The following is a 16,990-nucleotide window of genomic DNA, read 5'->3' on the forward strand; positions in this document are numbered from 1 at the left end:
TGCGTAGGATCAGAAGTGAGAGAATTTGACTTGTGTCACATGATCATCAACAAATCATAGTTGACACACCAAGATCACATGTGTTATATTGGACTTGTTTAGTGTAACTTCTTTTATAACTTATTTAATTTTAGGAATCTTTTAGTGCATATTTCAATTATCGGATTATCGGATTGACTTAAAATTTTTCATTAATGGCCCTGCTAATCATTGGAAAATAAGTAGATACTTTAAGATGTCATTGGACTTGTTTAATGTATGTTCTTAGAAATTAAAAATTGATATTCAGAAGTTAAAAACACTATTTTCCCCTAATTTTTAAATAATCAATTTTTTATTAAAATTTATTGAAACTATTTTACCTAATAAGCATAAATTACATCAAATAGTCTGACACAAACTTTTAAAATATTTTTTTTGAGAAATTACAAAAAAAAAAAAAAAAAAAAATTCATGGTTTAACCCTTACAACAAATGAAACCTCAGTTTTTAATTTTATCAATTTAAACTCTAAATATTTTATTTTATTTTTAATTTAAACCATCTGCCTATTTCCATTAAATAAAATTGATGAAAAAAATATATTTTATTCATCAAACTTAACAAATCAAATGAAAAAAAATTAGGATTTAAGTTGACAAAATTAAAAACTCAAGATTTATTTTGTTGCAAGGGTCAAACTTTGGAGTTTTATTTGTTTCAGAAAATTTTACTTTATTGTTTTCCGTATTTTTTTTTTGTTTTTACTGAATTTTTTTAATATTTTAAGCAATTGTTTTTTTTAATTTTTAGACACACTTAACATAAATATACATAAAAGTATAATTTTTGTGAAAAAAATCTTTTAAAAATTAACTAAATATCAAAAATACAAAAAAAAATAAATTATAATTCAATATATTTTTCATATTTTTATGTATTTAGTAATTTTTAGAAATATTTTTTCACAAATTTTTTACTTTTAAGATACATTTAAGTAAGGTGCATTTAAAAAAGTACAAAAATGCTTAAAATTTTAAAGGGCAAATTGCATATACCTCTCTCGAGATATAGCTAAATTACAGATACCCCTGAGGTTTCGAAAATTACAGATACCCCCTGAGGTTTATATTTTCATAACAAATTGCCCCCTGAGGTTTATATTTTCATAACAATTTACCCCTTAATTTGTTATGCAAATAGTACCTTCAGGGAGTATCTGTAATTTCTCAAATCTCGGGGGGTATTTGTAATTTTTCTAAACCTCGAGGGAGGTATATGTAATTTGCCCAATTTTTTAAAATATTCACTGAAAATAAAAAACACGAAAAATAAAAAATTTAATTTTCATAAAACTTAATCTAAAAAACTCAAACCAAACACACACATTAATTTCCTCTGATGTTTTTTTAAGCAACTATAATAAGTTACATCGAATAGCTTCAATTGTTGATGTGGTACTCTTGATCAACAAAAATTATAGCATACATTAATTGAGTTATTCTTTATTTCTTAATTACTTAATAAAAGTGAGTCATTATATTTCACCCAAAATTTTTTTTTGGAGGAATTATAAAAAAAAAAAGAAACTCTAGATATTTTTAATTTTATCAATTTAAATCCTAAACTTTTAATTTGTTTTCAATTTAAATTATTTGTCTATTTTCGTTAAATAAAATCAATAGAATACTAGATATTTTAGTTATAAAACTCAATAAAAATGGTATTTAGACATTTTATGTATGCTTATATTGAGCTTAATAATTAAAATATTATTTTTTCGTCAATTTTACTTAATTATAATAGATAAATAATTTAAATTAAAAAAATTAAATTTAAATTGATAAAATTAAAAATTAAAAATTTATTTTATTATAAAACTAAAATTTTAAAATTGTTTTATAATTATCTCAATTTATTTATGTTTTTTAAATAATATCACATGATTCTCCGGAACTATTGAATGGTTACTCCTAATTCTTTAGGGTGGTGCAAAGTCATCATGCTATCTGCATTTCCAAAGTTTAGCTAACAGTGGTATTTGTTGGCGAAAAAATAAGCTTTTGTTTGGGGGTGGTTTGATTTTTTAGTTTTTTTATTATTTTAGTTTGAGATTAAAAAATTTGGTTTGGAAAGGAGTTTTGACTTTTTTTAATTTTTTTGTGAAAGAAAGAATGTAATGATTATATGTTGAATGTGATGTTTTGTCTTATTGAGTTAAAAAGTTTATTTTATTTTTTGTGACTAAAATAGCCAAAAAAAAGCCTCAATCTTGCCTTCCCAAACGAAGGCTAATATTAAAACTAAATTAAGAGCAAAAGTTAGTCTTAATGAAAAAGACAAAAAATTAGACTTTTGTAGGTCACAATAATTGCTTCACATGTTATCAGCTAGATACTGGGCTTTAAGGGTATTTTCAACAGTTCACCAAATATTTCATCAAATTTAAATAAAAAAAGTATGAATTTCTTTATCTGATATTAGCCACTCTAATAGTGAATTTATAATTGTCATCAAAACACAAATTGTCCAAGAGACGACCGGCCAATCGACCGAAAACAGCAAATGAAAAAAGCGTGTTTTAAGAAGGGAAGTTCAAGAAACTTACAGTTGCACATGCAATATCTTCAATGAAAATACACTGCGATGATGAGAAAAATGCAATGCCTTTGGAACTAGCACACAACCATGGATTGGTCTACCAACATTATCTTAACACCATTGACGTAAGTATAGTCAGGTGGGATCAACAATAATGTATTCATTAGAAATTTTGATAACTATATTTGTAGTTGAATGCATCAACAAAATAATCCATTCTTAATATTCTTTTCTCACATTTTCACTTAAAAGTTCGCTTGAGGGGTCATTTGGGAGGTTGACCGGGGTTGATCGGGAGGTCGACCGTTTAGTATAAAATTTTTACAAAATTTTGTTTTGAGGTGGTAATTCGGGAGGACATCTGGGAGATATCTGGTGGTGGAAATACAACAACTATAAACAGTGATTTGATAAAAGATACAAAGCATCCTTAGTTTGGTGAAACATTTGTTATATTCTCAATTTGATATAAATTTGATGAAACTGTTGGAGTACAAAAAAAAAAAAAAAAGAAATTTTTTTACGAAATTTGAATTTGGTGATAGATTTGATGCAGCGTTGGAGATGGCCTAATCCATTCTATTTAAATAATTAGTCAAAATTTAATTTATTTCTCAAACTAGGTAAAACCTGATTGCTATTCATGTTTTTCAAAAAATATTATTACTAATCACGTTTTTCATTTGAATGCAAATACTTGAGAAAAAGATGATATAATTTAGACAATGATATGTGTTAAATAGTAATCATGCTTTAACCTAATTTGAGAAATAAGTTAATTTTTAGTCTAATTGTTTAATTTTTGGAGAAATTACAAAAAAAAATTCAGTTTTAGTGCATTTTTCAAATTAAACTCCAAATTTTTAATTTTGACAATTTGTACTTCATCATTCCACCCGTGTTGCAATCCAATCCCCCGTTCATCTCCGTCTCTATTAGTTAATAGAAGAGTGATTCGTGCGTCAAAATTGCCCTAATCTTCACGATTGAGGGCAACAGATACCCCTCCATCGCAATGGAGCTGTAAATCGTGTGTGTGAAGAACCTAGAAAATCCAGATTATAAAAACAAAAACCCTAAAATGAGAGAAAAACAGTTTCATTCCTATTATATGCTGCTATACACTGTTCGCTATGTCTGAGATGGCTGAGGATTGTTCTTTCCAAGTGAAGATTCAACATCTTCATGTTAGTATTGCATTGCAACTTACGTTTTGTTCAAAGATGTGTTGGCTTCAAACCTCTCTAATGGAGGAAGCTAATCTGTTTGTTATTTTTGTTGAATTGAATGCATGAAGGATTTGACTTGATTACCATATGGTCAAAGAAGACTGTTGAAAGTTCTCTAGAAATGGCTGAACCAGAGAATGCTTCACCCCATAAAGCTTGCCCAGTTTTGAAAATGCTGCAATGAGCAAAACCTAGATTGGGATTTTGTCTGAAAACAGAGGGGGGGCAAGTGCTACATGTAATGAAACCCAGATGAAGATTTTTACAATTTTTGCGACAAACAATGTAAAAGCATATAGTTCCAACTCATAATGGAGATGAAATGGACAAGGGATTTTGTCTAAAATGGACGAGGGATTTTATAATTTTTGTTCCGACTCCAAATAGAGCTGAAATGAACAAAAACCCAGATGGGGTTTTCTGTTGATCTAGCTAAATATACTGTGAAAACATAGAGACCCAGATGAGGGAATGCTATACTGCCCAAAACCCAGATGTGCATTTGTGTGATAATGTATGGAAATGGACGGGGGATCGGATTGCAACACGGGTGAAATGGTGGGATATAAATTGTCAAAATTAAAAACTTGGAGTTTAATTTGAAAAAAGACACTAAACCCTATAGTTTTTTTTGTTGTTGTAATTTCCCCTTTAATTTTTGTAATAAATAAAAAAACTTGCCTCCTTATAAGATGACTTATTTTTGACTTTTCCATTTCTTTTAGTTTTTTTGATTAGAGAAGTTAAAGTCAATTATTATTATTTTATTTTTATTTTATTTTTTTCATTACCTTAAAAACTAACTCAATTTTTTAGAGTAGTTCCCCTTATTTTATCTCCTTCGTAACTCTCAAGACTCTATTTCATGGGTTTTATGTTCCATCTCCTCCATAACTCTCAAGACTCTATTTTGTAGGTTTTGTGGGGCGTCACAACAGTGATCTGAATTGTTTATTTTGTAGGCCTCGAAAAAAGAATATATATAAAAAAACTAATTTAATCAAATATCGATAAGCATATTAATTAATTGTATTTTATTTTATAAAAATGAACGATTTTAGTTTAAAATCATATTTACCGTCAATTTCAAAAAAAGAAAACATGATTAATTAATATGTCTATCGATTTCCAATTAAGTTAATGAATGGTTTGGATTGCTGTCATGAGTTCTCACAAGGCCCACAAAATAAAATCTTGAGGGTTATAGAAAAGACGAAATCGTAAGGGGAACTACTTGCTAATTTCTTTTACTCATAAAAGGTAACTCTTTAAACTTCTCAGATACGTTTGTTTTTTTAAATTCTAAAAGAGTCAAAAATTACGAAACAATTCTTTAATTTTATTTTTAGTAAGTTTTAAATTTTGAGTTAATTTTTAAAATTTTTAAGCCTGTAGACAATTTTACAAATTAAAAAAAAGGGTATTTTTTTTAAGGTCCCTGATATTATGATTTTATAGTATAAAGGACATCAACTATTTTCATGATGTCTAAGGTCCCTCAACATCAATCCAGAGAAATTTCAGTCCCAGAGAAAATTCAATCCAGAGAAAATTCAACCAGAGAAAATTCAATCCAGAGAAAATTCAACCAGAGAAAATTTAATCTAGAGAAATTCTCTGGTCCAAACCAGAGAAAATTCAATTCAGAAAAATTCAATTCTGTCTAAAATTTACCTCTCATTCTAGCTAAAATGAGGTGTACAGTTCTAGAAACTAAAGAACGAGAAAATGAAAAACATGAGTTGCAGAGATAAATCTCTCAACAGCAACGGTATACGGACACAGCTCGTTGCCTTGAAGGTGGCATGCACATAATCACCATGATGAGTATGAGAACAATCAGCATAAGAGTTGACTTGATATCTGGAGCTTCGTCTTCACCTTCTGCCATGATCAACACTTCTTGCTCAAGCTTTCTTCTTCTTTAGTTTGTTTCTCTGTAAACTATCAGTTTGATGCTTTTGCTTGTTCTTGTACTCTGCCCAAAATAAAATGTAAAGTTGTGGTTAACAACCAAGTTGACTTGTTAATTATTTTGTGCCTGAGTTGGGAGTGTACATTGAATTTGCATTTAGTTTCTTTGAATTTGCATTTAGTTTCTTTGAATATTTGACCTAAAATTCAGTTCAAATGAAAAAAAATAATCGAAATAGACGTTTTGTGAGCTAAATTACCAGAGAAATTCTCAATCCAGAGAAAATTCTCAACCCAGAGAAAATTCAGTTCCATTGCCAAATACTCTTGGAAGCTTGAACCCAGAGAAATTTGAATTTTCTCTGGGTTGAATCCAGAGAAAATTCTCAACCCAGAGAAAATTCAGTTCCATTGCCAAAAACTCTTGGAAGCTTGAATCTAGAGAAAATTCAAATTTCTCTGGGTTGAATCCAGAGAAATTTGAGAAATTCTACTACTAAGAAGGTGGAGAATTTTTAAAAACAAAAAAAGAAAAAAAACCTATTTTAACCTCCTTCACTTGTGCATGTGTTTGGTCTCCGACTTCAGAATTTATCAACCATGAACCATTGCCTCCACTCTCACTCTCATTCACTGACATACGCACTAAATTGATTATGACAATACCAGAACAAATTCCATAAAAACAAGCACACAAGTGTGTTTATAAAATTAGAGAGAGGGAGAGAGAACAGAGTAGTAGAGAAATCCAGAGAAGTTCTGAATTTATCTCCAAAGAAATTTTGAATTTCTCTGGAACTGATATTGATGTTTTATGGCAGGATGGGAAAATACAAAGGCTCAAGGCTTGTATGATGATGCTGAATTTTCTCTGGGTTGGATGTATATATAAGAATCAGTTTGTGTGCACACTTTTAAAAAAATCAAAATAGAAAGCACACCGGGATTGAAAAACCTGAAAACACACTCAGATTTCTTCTTCCCACAGTAACAAGCAGCCATTGGATTAAACTAACCAAACTCTTTTTCTCTCTCTCTCTGAAACAGTGATAATAGCTGATTCTTGGTTGCTTCAATGGGTTGATGATTGAGTACTGAAACAGAAATTCAATGTAACAATAGACTATACATGAAAAATTGAATGAAATAGAGAAATGAGTATTAAATATTCACCTGATAGAGAGAGATTGATTTGGTTTTGGAGCTCAAATCAATGGTATGAATCAGAGAAAGCAGAGGACGACTTGTCGGAAATGCCGTCGTGCTCCTCGTCTTCACCCTAAATTCGTGCTGGAATGCGAAACCCGGAAAATCCACCGACCGAGGTGAATTCGATGCCCGGGAACGAGAATGGGTGGATGGGCTCCAGAATACCCGACATTAGTTTACAAGAATGATTGAACACTTCATAGCTTGACAAATCTCCATCTATCTGTAAATCTTAGCTGCCAAACTATGGGTGAAGATGTGCCTTTGTGATCTATATACGTTGGGGCACAATGCAGTGTAGTTTGCAGATCTGCAGCAACAACAACACCACCAGTGTCCAATATCAACGCCTCTGGATCGCCGCTCCTCAGACGGCTCGGCGACGCCATTGAAGGTCGGATCCGGTGAAGGTGGAGTTCAATCGATTGGAGAATGAAGTCAGAGCTGAGGACACAAGAGTTGATCTGGACAGGTATGAGAATGAAGAAGTTTAGAGAGAGAAAGTGAGAGATGAGTTTTGATTTGGTAAGGTCAAATTTCTCTGTGATATATTTAGGGACCTTAGACATCAAAAAATAATTTTGTGGATCTCTCCCATTATGAAAAGTGGGAGAGGGACCCTAGACCAATTTTCCCATAAAAAAAGTAAATTTTTTTTTTTGGGAAAAAGAAGTCTACTAAATGGAAAAAAGACAAATTTTAGCCCTCTTAACTAAAAAAGATCACATTAAACTAGTAATTTGTACCAATATTAACCTTTTAGTTGACAATTGGTGAATAAAAATTAACTTATAATTTATACTTAACATCTAAAATATTATACAATGCTTAAAATAATCTTAATTTTTTTTTTAAAAAAAATCTTATTTTCTTTTAACGTCCCACTCGGCAACAACTATGATAGCCATTCAAATATTATAAAATGCTTAAAATATTTTTTTTTATAAAAAATTTGTTTTCTTCTATAACCTACTGGGCATAATTTAATGTGACAAAGTGTATTATTTTTTAGTTAGGAGAATTAAAGTGATACTTACTAATAGTTCTAAGAAAATAAAGTGTAATTTACCTTAAAAAAAATACAAAGTAAAAAAAATGAGCATGTGTCCGGATATATCAATACGGTAGATTTTTTTAAAAAAAAGTAGGACACAAGTATGGATAAATACCTTTGTAAAAAAAATATTTATTTTTAATTTAGAATAATTTAAAAATGAGTTAACTATTTTAGCTGGTTAAGATTCAACCCACAATTCACATTCAATGTCAAAACTAAGGCATAAATATGTTAGAATAGATGAAGTGGGATATCATTGATCACAATTAAATGTCATTATATTAAATAATTTACAAATCAAAACTTAATTTTAAAATCATGTTAAGTATTAAAAAAAAATCAATGGAATTAGTTTCACCTTTATATAAAATAATACTCTGCCGATCGAGGTACAACTTTAAGATAAAATTAAGAGGAAATTTTTTTCAACAAGTGTTTTATATACTGGATACATATGTAAAAATATCATACAAAATATTAATATCTAGTATTATGCAGTATGAGTATGACATGTTTATTGAAATATTCATATTTAGTATGTTTATATATGTAATCTTACACTTATGCATCGGTTGATTCATTAAAAGGTAGAGTTGAGTGAAATAATCATTTCTTGATCTTTATGAAATTAATTAATCCCTAACACAACCTTACAAGTTATGGAGCCGAACTGTAACACAACTAACTTGCTTGGAAAGTTAGAAGACAATTTTCAACATCCACCTCATGAAGCATACATGGGGACAGTTTTCTTGGTGAGAATACCTCATTTCAAAAGCTAAAAAAAGACTATAAATATTGAATGATATATGCATATCAACAATTTTATGATTAGAAATAGCTCAGTTGTTTTACAAAGTTGACTTTGGAACTTTTATATTAATTGTGACAGACTGGACACTTTCATAAAAAATTATACATACATATATATATATATATATATATATATATATATATAAAATAAATAAATGGGTAAATTATAAATACACTCGTTGAGATTTGCTTAAAATACAAATTACTCATGTGATTTGAAAAATTATACATACATACATATATATATATATATATAATAAAAGGGTAAATTACAAATACACTCGTTGAGATTTGCTAAAAATACAAATTACTCATGTGGTTTGAAAAATTATACATATCTTCCTGTCACAATTTTTTATTTAACAGAATTAATTGAAAACGTGAAATTTTTAATTGTTCACCTATATAATAATAAAATTATTTGAATTATTAATTGAAATAAAATTTTAACATGATTAAAAATTATTAATTAACTTGATGATTTATTAATAAAAAGACCTATTTGTTATGAAATTAGAAATCTTAGGAGGCATAATGTAATTTCAAAAACCATTGAGGATAATTTGTAATTTAAGTAAATCTCAAGGGGTGTGCTTGTAATTTACCGTTAATAAAAATAGTAGTATTTTTGAATCATTAACATATTTTTGTCCTACTATGATATTTGGATGAGTTAGATCCGTCCAAACTATAGAATAACAACTGAGATATATTTTCTAAAAAGGGTAAATTACACTTACACCTCTTGAGGTTTAGATTTAATATATATCACCCACTAACATTTAAGAAATTATACTAACCCTCTATCATTATAATTATTTAGACGGAATAAAAATATTGAACTAATGCATTCTCTCTTTCTTACTTTGCTTTACTATTTCTATTTTTTTTCCAATTTCCTTTGCTTTACTCTTTTTTTTTTTTTTTTAAATGTAATTTTATTTATTTTTCTACTAAGAGTTGTTGCTTTTTATATAAGCAGGAGGTTTGTAAAATGAGACTATTAACCATAGGAGTGGGAATGTAATTTTCAAAATGTCAAGGGGTGAGATATAATTGGACCAAACCTCAGGGTTGTCAGAGTAATTTACCCTTCTAAAAAATATCCTATGTGTATATTTTTTACTTTCTCGATACTCTCTCTTACTTTTCCTATTTTACTTTCTCGCTACTCTTCCTTACTTTTCTCTTTTCTCACCCACCCTCACATGATCCCATGAATAATCTCATGAATGATACCATGATTCCATCTTCCTTCCTCTTTTTATTTATTTATTTTTATTTTCCCTCCTTTTTTATTTTTCTCCCTTTTTGTTTTTTTTTTCTTCTCATTTTGTTCACTTATTTTTATTTACACCATACATTCAGGCACATACACTAGTTTATATATAATATATAAAATAAATGGCGAATTGCACCAAAGGTCCTTATAGTTTGGGGCTTATGTCACTTTGGTTCATGATTTTTCAATTGTGATACATTTGACCATGAATTTTGAATCTTGTTCTAAATAAAAATAATTAAATATACCATTGCTCAATTTCAAGGGCAAAATCATCAATTTGATAAAATATAAACTAATTTGACAAAAATAAATGACAAAAAATTATTAAATTTTTAAAAATTATTTCTACCCACCAAAGATAAAATTATATAAAATTGATAAATCTTTTACACATTTATTTTTTTATTATGTGTTTGGATGATGATCATGTAATGCGTGGTTGTTTCTATTTTCATTAAATTAGTTTTTATTTTTCCAAAAATCAAATATGATGACAACTTTGATATCATTACCAATCCATTCAATCAAAAACTTCAAAACTAAAAACATTTTATATATTAAATACATTGATTACACATTAAAAGCCTAACAATCATCCGTTACATGACCATTATCCAAACAAATAATAAAAATTAATTCGCTAAAATAAATAAATAAATGTGTAAAAGATCTATCAATTTTACATAATTTTATCTTTGGTAGGTAAAAATAATTTTTTTAAATTCAAAAATATTTTTTTGACATTTATTTTTGTCAAATTAGTTTATATTTTATCAAATTGACGACTCTCTCCTTGAAATTAAGTAATAGTATCTTCAATTGTCCTTATTTAGAATAAAATTCAAAATTCAGGATCAAATGTGTCACCATTGAAAAGTCAGAAATTAAAGTGACACGAGTTCCAAACTATAAGGACTGTTAGTGTAATTCGCCCTAAAATAAATTATACTTTTAATCTCTACAATTTATTTATATTGTTTTAATTTGAATAATTTAATTCTTATATATTAAATTCAATTGCAATTTGTTTCTTCCTTCTGAATTATCCGTCTCTTTTACATATACATTTCAAGAGGCTGACAATTGTTATAAAATTATTAATTTTAAAATTCAATTTAGTGTCATATTGAAAAACTTATAGCATAGAGAATAAATTATTTAAATTAAAATAATAAGATTAAAGTAAAATTGGAGTTGATAAATAAGGATTAAAAGTATAATATTGTCTAATATATATAGGTTTTTTTGGGAAGAATTATTTGGATTAAAATAACTAATAAAGACAAATAGACTAAAATAGTTAATAAACAAAAATGTCATATGTAATCCACAATCATTTTACTTGTTTTCTCACAACCATCAAATCAATTATATAAAAAAAAATTATCTATTTTTTCAAATATAATTTTTTTGTTAAATAAAAAAAATTAAAAAATAACTAAAATAGCCAACTTTTGAAACCAGACTATAATATCCGTAACAAGTATAATGGGTATTCAAGTAAGCTAGTGGATGATGATTTTTTAAGAGCCAATGGGAGAAGTTGGCAGGACTGGGGCCTCGTTTAGCAACTTCACTTTTTTGCTTAAAAGTTAAAAAATCACTAAAGAAAGTAAAAAGCCAATCACCTATACCAAAAAGTCAAAGATTTCATTTTTTCTCTACTTTTTGCATATCTTTTCGTAAAAAATCAAAAAGTCATCCCAAACATACTAACTTTTTTACATCATGTTTTAATCAAAAAAAAAAAAAATTACTAAAAAAAATCTCTTCCCAAACGAAGCTTTAGAGCATCTCCAATGGATTGCTAAAACAACTGTCAAAGCCATAATATAGTAGTTTGGACAAAAATGACTTCTCCAATGGCATGCTATAGCAACTGTCAAATTTGGCAATTGCTAAATCATGTGCTAAATTTGACAACTACTTTGGCAACTGCCAAATTTGCCAAGTCACCCAAAAATAATTAAAAAATTTAAAAATAACTAAAATAGTCAACTTTTCAAATCAGGTTATAATATCCGTAACAAGTATAATGGGTATTCAGGTAAGCTAGTGGCTGATGATTTTTTAAGAGCCAATTGGAGAAGTCCGTGGAGCTGGGTTTAGTGGTTTGACTCTGGTGCTTTTTCCTTCATAATTTGCTCCCTTTTTGTACAATGAAAGGTGCTTAATACTAGCCAATCGGTTTAGGTTTAAAAAATGCTTTTAATCGTAAACACAGTTTTAGGATTAGTGTTTCACAGAAGATATATATGATATTAGATTTGTATCTTTAAGACCATCTCTAATAGTTTATTAATTTTTTTTATTAAATTTAAATTTGATAAGAAAAATTTCTTTTTTCTTGTTCCAATGGTTTCATCAAATTAGCATCAAATCGAGAATACCTAATATATTTCACCAAATTGAGGATACTTAGGAGCTTTTATCAAATTACTGTTCACAACCGTTAAATTTTCACCACTTGATATCCCCCAGATGACCACCTCTAAGCAAAAATTTGTGAAAAAAATACATTGGCTGGTCGATCAACCAGGCATCCGCCCGGTCGACCGGTGTTTTGATGAAAGCTTAAACTCCTCCGTTGGAACACTTGATATTAAATTGAGTTTTTACTTAATTTTTTACTCAAATTTGATTGAAAAAAAATGAATCATTAGAGATGTCCTAACAAGCAGGGCCGGCCCTAGGAATAGGCCTACCAGGCCATGGTTTAGGGCCCCTCAAAATACATCTAAAAAAGGGCCTTTCCTATTATAGTTTAGTGTAATATATTAGATATGTTTTAAGTCCAAAAAAAATTAAAAAAGGCCCAAATAACTTAAAATAAATTGACCCATTAAAAAATTAAAAAACCCATTTAAAATTAAAAGGGCCCATTATCTCTCCCTATGTAATTCCTGACCCTAACTCTTAATTCAATTTCTCCAAAAATTTGAGAGAAGCGGCACAGCAGAGCACTAATGAATTTCTTAAGAATTCAGAGCAATACAACCTAGGTAAGTTCTTTTTTCTAATCAATTAATTAAATATTTGTCTTGTCTTTTGCTCAATTGCTATTATAATATTGGTTTTTATACAAATCTGCATCATCAAAAAGAATTAATCGTTTCTTATCTGTGTTAAATTTTTCGTTGAATGAAAAAAAAAATATGTGAAAAGTCTCGAATGATCTAGTGATATTTATTAGTTGATTATCGACTTTGAATTCCGAAAATCTTAGGATCGGGCCTGCTAACAAGATTCACAAATCTATGATCAAAAGACTTATACGTTATTAGAAGATTATTGATTTGAATTTCTTAACTTATTTCGATATGACACTCTTGTTATAAAATTAAAGAAATATCCATCTCAAAATAACCTATTTCACCTAATCCAATCCGCAAATCAACTGACTGTCAAGTATTTCAACAAGTGCTTACGGGGACTGGCTTGAAGCATATGCTACTACATATTGACCCTTTTCTTAGATGTGTAAGAAGAACTTGTGTGTGGTCTTTTTTCTACATTGATTTGTATACAAAAAGCTTTTTATGATCTTTAAGGTAATGACATGTGAAATTGTAACATTAGACTCTAGGGGCAATTCCGTGCCTTCCACGACAATTACCTCGTAAAATGTGTTTTCATATTTTGGAAACTTATTTTGAAAAGAAAGAAAGAAAGAAAGAAAATCTTAAATTAGAATTAAATAGCTTAATCATTTGTAACTTTAGCTAATATATGATGCACTTGATGGTTGGTGTGGATTTAGGTCCTGTTTAGAAATTGACAATTTTAAATAAATTTTTAATATTTTATAAAAAGATTTGTAAAAAAAAAAAAAAAAAAAGTAGTGTCACAATTTATAACTATTTTTTTGACTAAAAACCATGATTCTCAAACTGGACTTTAGTTATGCTTTATATTTTGGGAGCATTATTAAAATTCAAAATAACATAAGTTTAAGAGAGAGATTGGGGGCTCGAGCTTAGAAGCATTGAATATTTGAACATTTAGGATTACAAGAAACGCTAGTAAAACTGAGATCGTTCGAAATTTTAATTTTCAATAAGGTAGCGTTTGATAGAATTTTCTAAATATGATTTGAGAATAGAGTTGTATTTTGAGTTTGTAAGTTTTAGAATTATGATTTGAGTGTGGAAAATTTGTTTGGCTATGAGTTTTGAAAAGAGTTTTGAATTGAGTTTTGGAAGGAATTTTGAGTTTATGAAATTAAAAAGTTATTTGATTCAAAAATTTACAACTAATAACCAAATACACAATCCAAAATTCTATTTAAAACTCATATAAAAATTAAAAAATTTCGAAAATATTTTTTATTTACAATATAAAAAAAATCGAATACTGTTCTGGTCAATCAGCTGAACATTCGGGTTAGCCAAATTTTTATGCTTGGAAAGGAGTTTTTAAAAATAGGTGTAGAATTATAATTTAAAAGCTTAAAATAAACACCACACTCAAATCAGTGGGTGAAAATATATTTGGAACACATAACCAAACAAATGTTTTGGTTGAAATTTTTTGTACCAATATCAATTGAATTGATTGAAATATTATATTTCAAAAATTTGTATATTCTATTTTTTTATTTTTTTAGTATTAGAAGATAAATCACAAATATTACACGTTTTACAATAAAAATCAGTAGGAGAGATATTTTAGAACATTTACATTCATCTCTCTTCATTTATTCACAAGGTAGGACTCTATAGATTTTTACAAAATCATTTAAATTTTCTATGTATCAATCATTTACCCTAAACTAAAAAAGAAACAAAAGGGTGATTTGGAAGCGTAAATAAAAGTTGTGTTTTCCAGCTTTAAAAACGCAGCCTGAGACAGCTAAAAACGTTATAATATAATTTGGGAAGTTAGCAAAATGCAAGGTGTGAAATTACATGAACTACCCTCCATGTTTACAAGTTGAGGGCTAGGGCAAATCACCATTTGTGGATATTTTAGTCATTTTATTGTGATGTGACATTATAAATAAGTATTAATCCAAAAGTAAAAACGTAATTTTTTATCAACTTCCTAAATCACTTTAAAAAAAAGTCAAAAAAAAACTTGGTTAAAAATTAAAAACTAACTTTTAATCATTTTTTTAAAATATCCCAAATTAAATCATAATATGCAGTCAATTTCAATACCTCAATTAACAAAATTGAAGGATTCAACCGAATCCTAAATTTTCTTTCAACCCAACCATCTCCAATAACTTACACCCCTACTAACAAACTACCTAAGAGAAAGAAAAAAAAAAAAATTATGAAAATATAGAAAATAGTAATCAAACTCAAGTTTTTATATAGTCATATATTTATCCAATAAATATAGAAAGAGTTTGGCCATTCAATTCTTCCTCTAGGTAGAAATCCTTCTCATTCTTAATTTTAAAAGAAATTTTTTATTAATTACCCAAAGATAATAAAAATATAATTTGTCACTCTCAAAATATTAAGATGAAGTAGAACTACAAATAACATTAAATTTTTCAAAAGAAATGAACTTTCAAATCATCAAATATTTAGGGAAAAAAATTCACCAAGGATCCTCTAGAGTGAAATTTTCCTAAAGTTTCCTAGAGTGTTACATTGTATAGTTGAGATTTACTAGCAAGTTACATCAGAAAAATTGATGTGACTTGTCAGTAAATCTCAACCACACAATGTAGCACTCTAGGAAACTTTAGAGAAAAATCACTCTAGAGGATCCTTGCTCAAAAAAATTGACTTGCTTTCTCAAGTAATCTCCAATTGCTTTGTCAACTTTAATGTTATAAAATGGAAAACATTTATTGCCATGTTGACACCATAAACGAAAATTCAAAAATATAATTGTTCAACAAAATAGTTTCTTTCAAGAATAAATAAAAATAAATTGTTAATTTGTTAATTCCCTTTTCATATAAAACAAGTTTTTAGTCAAAATGTATGTTTTGTTTCAATCATGAATTCATGAAAAAAAAAAAAGGAAAAAGAAAAGAGAAAATAAGCAAAAAATAAATAAAATAGCTAAATTTTTTTCTATTGTGGGCAAACTAATCAATGGGATGTTTAATTTCATTTTTAATCCTCAAAGTGTGAGATTTGTATCATGTTGGTTTTCGATGTATAGAAAAAAAATTCAATTCCGTTTCCCAACCAAACTCCTTCAATAGACACCATCAAAATTAAGAGTAAACGTGTTGACAATTTTAAGCTCGTAGACAATTTTACAAATTAAAAAAATGATTAATTACCAAAAAGTCTTATCTACATATTTGGTAGTAGCTTAGGTCCTGTCAAAAAGTTTTTAAACCATTAAGTCTCATTTATAGGTAAAAAGACGTTTTGCCCTTTAATCCAAAACTGAGAATGTTCTCAATTTTAAAACAGAGAATGTTCTCAATTTATAATTATCAAAACCTAAGAAATTTCTCAATTTTTTCTAATATGAACTAAGAATATTATCAAAACTAAGAAATTTATAATTATCAATTTTGAGAAATTTATCAATTTTTTTCATAATTAAAATTGAGAATATTATAAATTGAGAATGCTCTCAATTTCATCATCATCCTCTAACCCAATTCTAATCATCCCCCCAAAACACAATCCCATTTTCATACTAATTTACCATCTAAACCAATGCGATCCAGATATCTTAACAGACTTCATAGTCTCTACAAACTCTAGCACCCCAATTGATGGAAACTTTTTCACATTCACGGGAATTCATGGACTTGCCGCTAACTCAACAAACCCACACCATTTCAAAAATCCACATACACACTGAAATTTCAATGAAGATAATCAAAATCAAATTAAAATTAAAAAAAAAAACACTAGAAATGTACTGACTTGTCCTGATCGCCTTCGTAGTAGAACATAGCGAAAGGTATGACGAAGATGA

Source organism: Camellia sinensis, chromosome 4 (assembly GCF_055761805.1).
Source record: "Camellia sinensis isolate YWXY chromosome 4, ASM5576180v1, whole genome shotgun sequence".
NCBI lineage: Eukaryota > Viridiplantae > Streptophyta > Magnoliopsida > Ericales > Theaceae > Camellia > Camellia sinensis.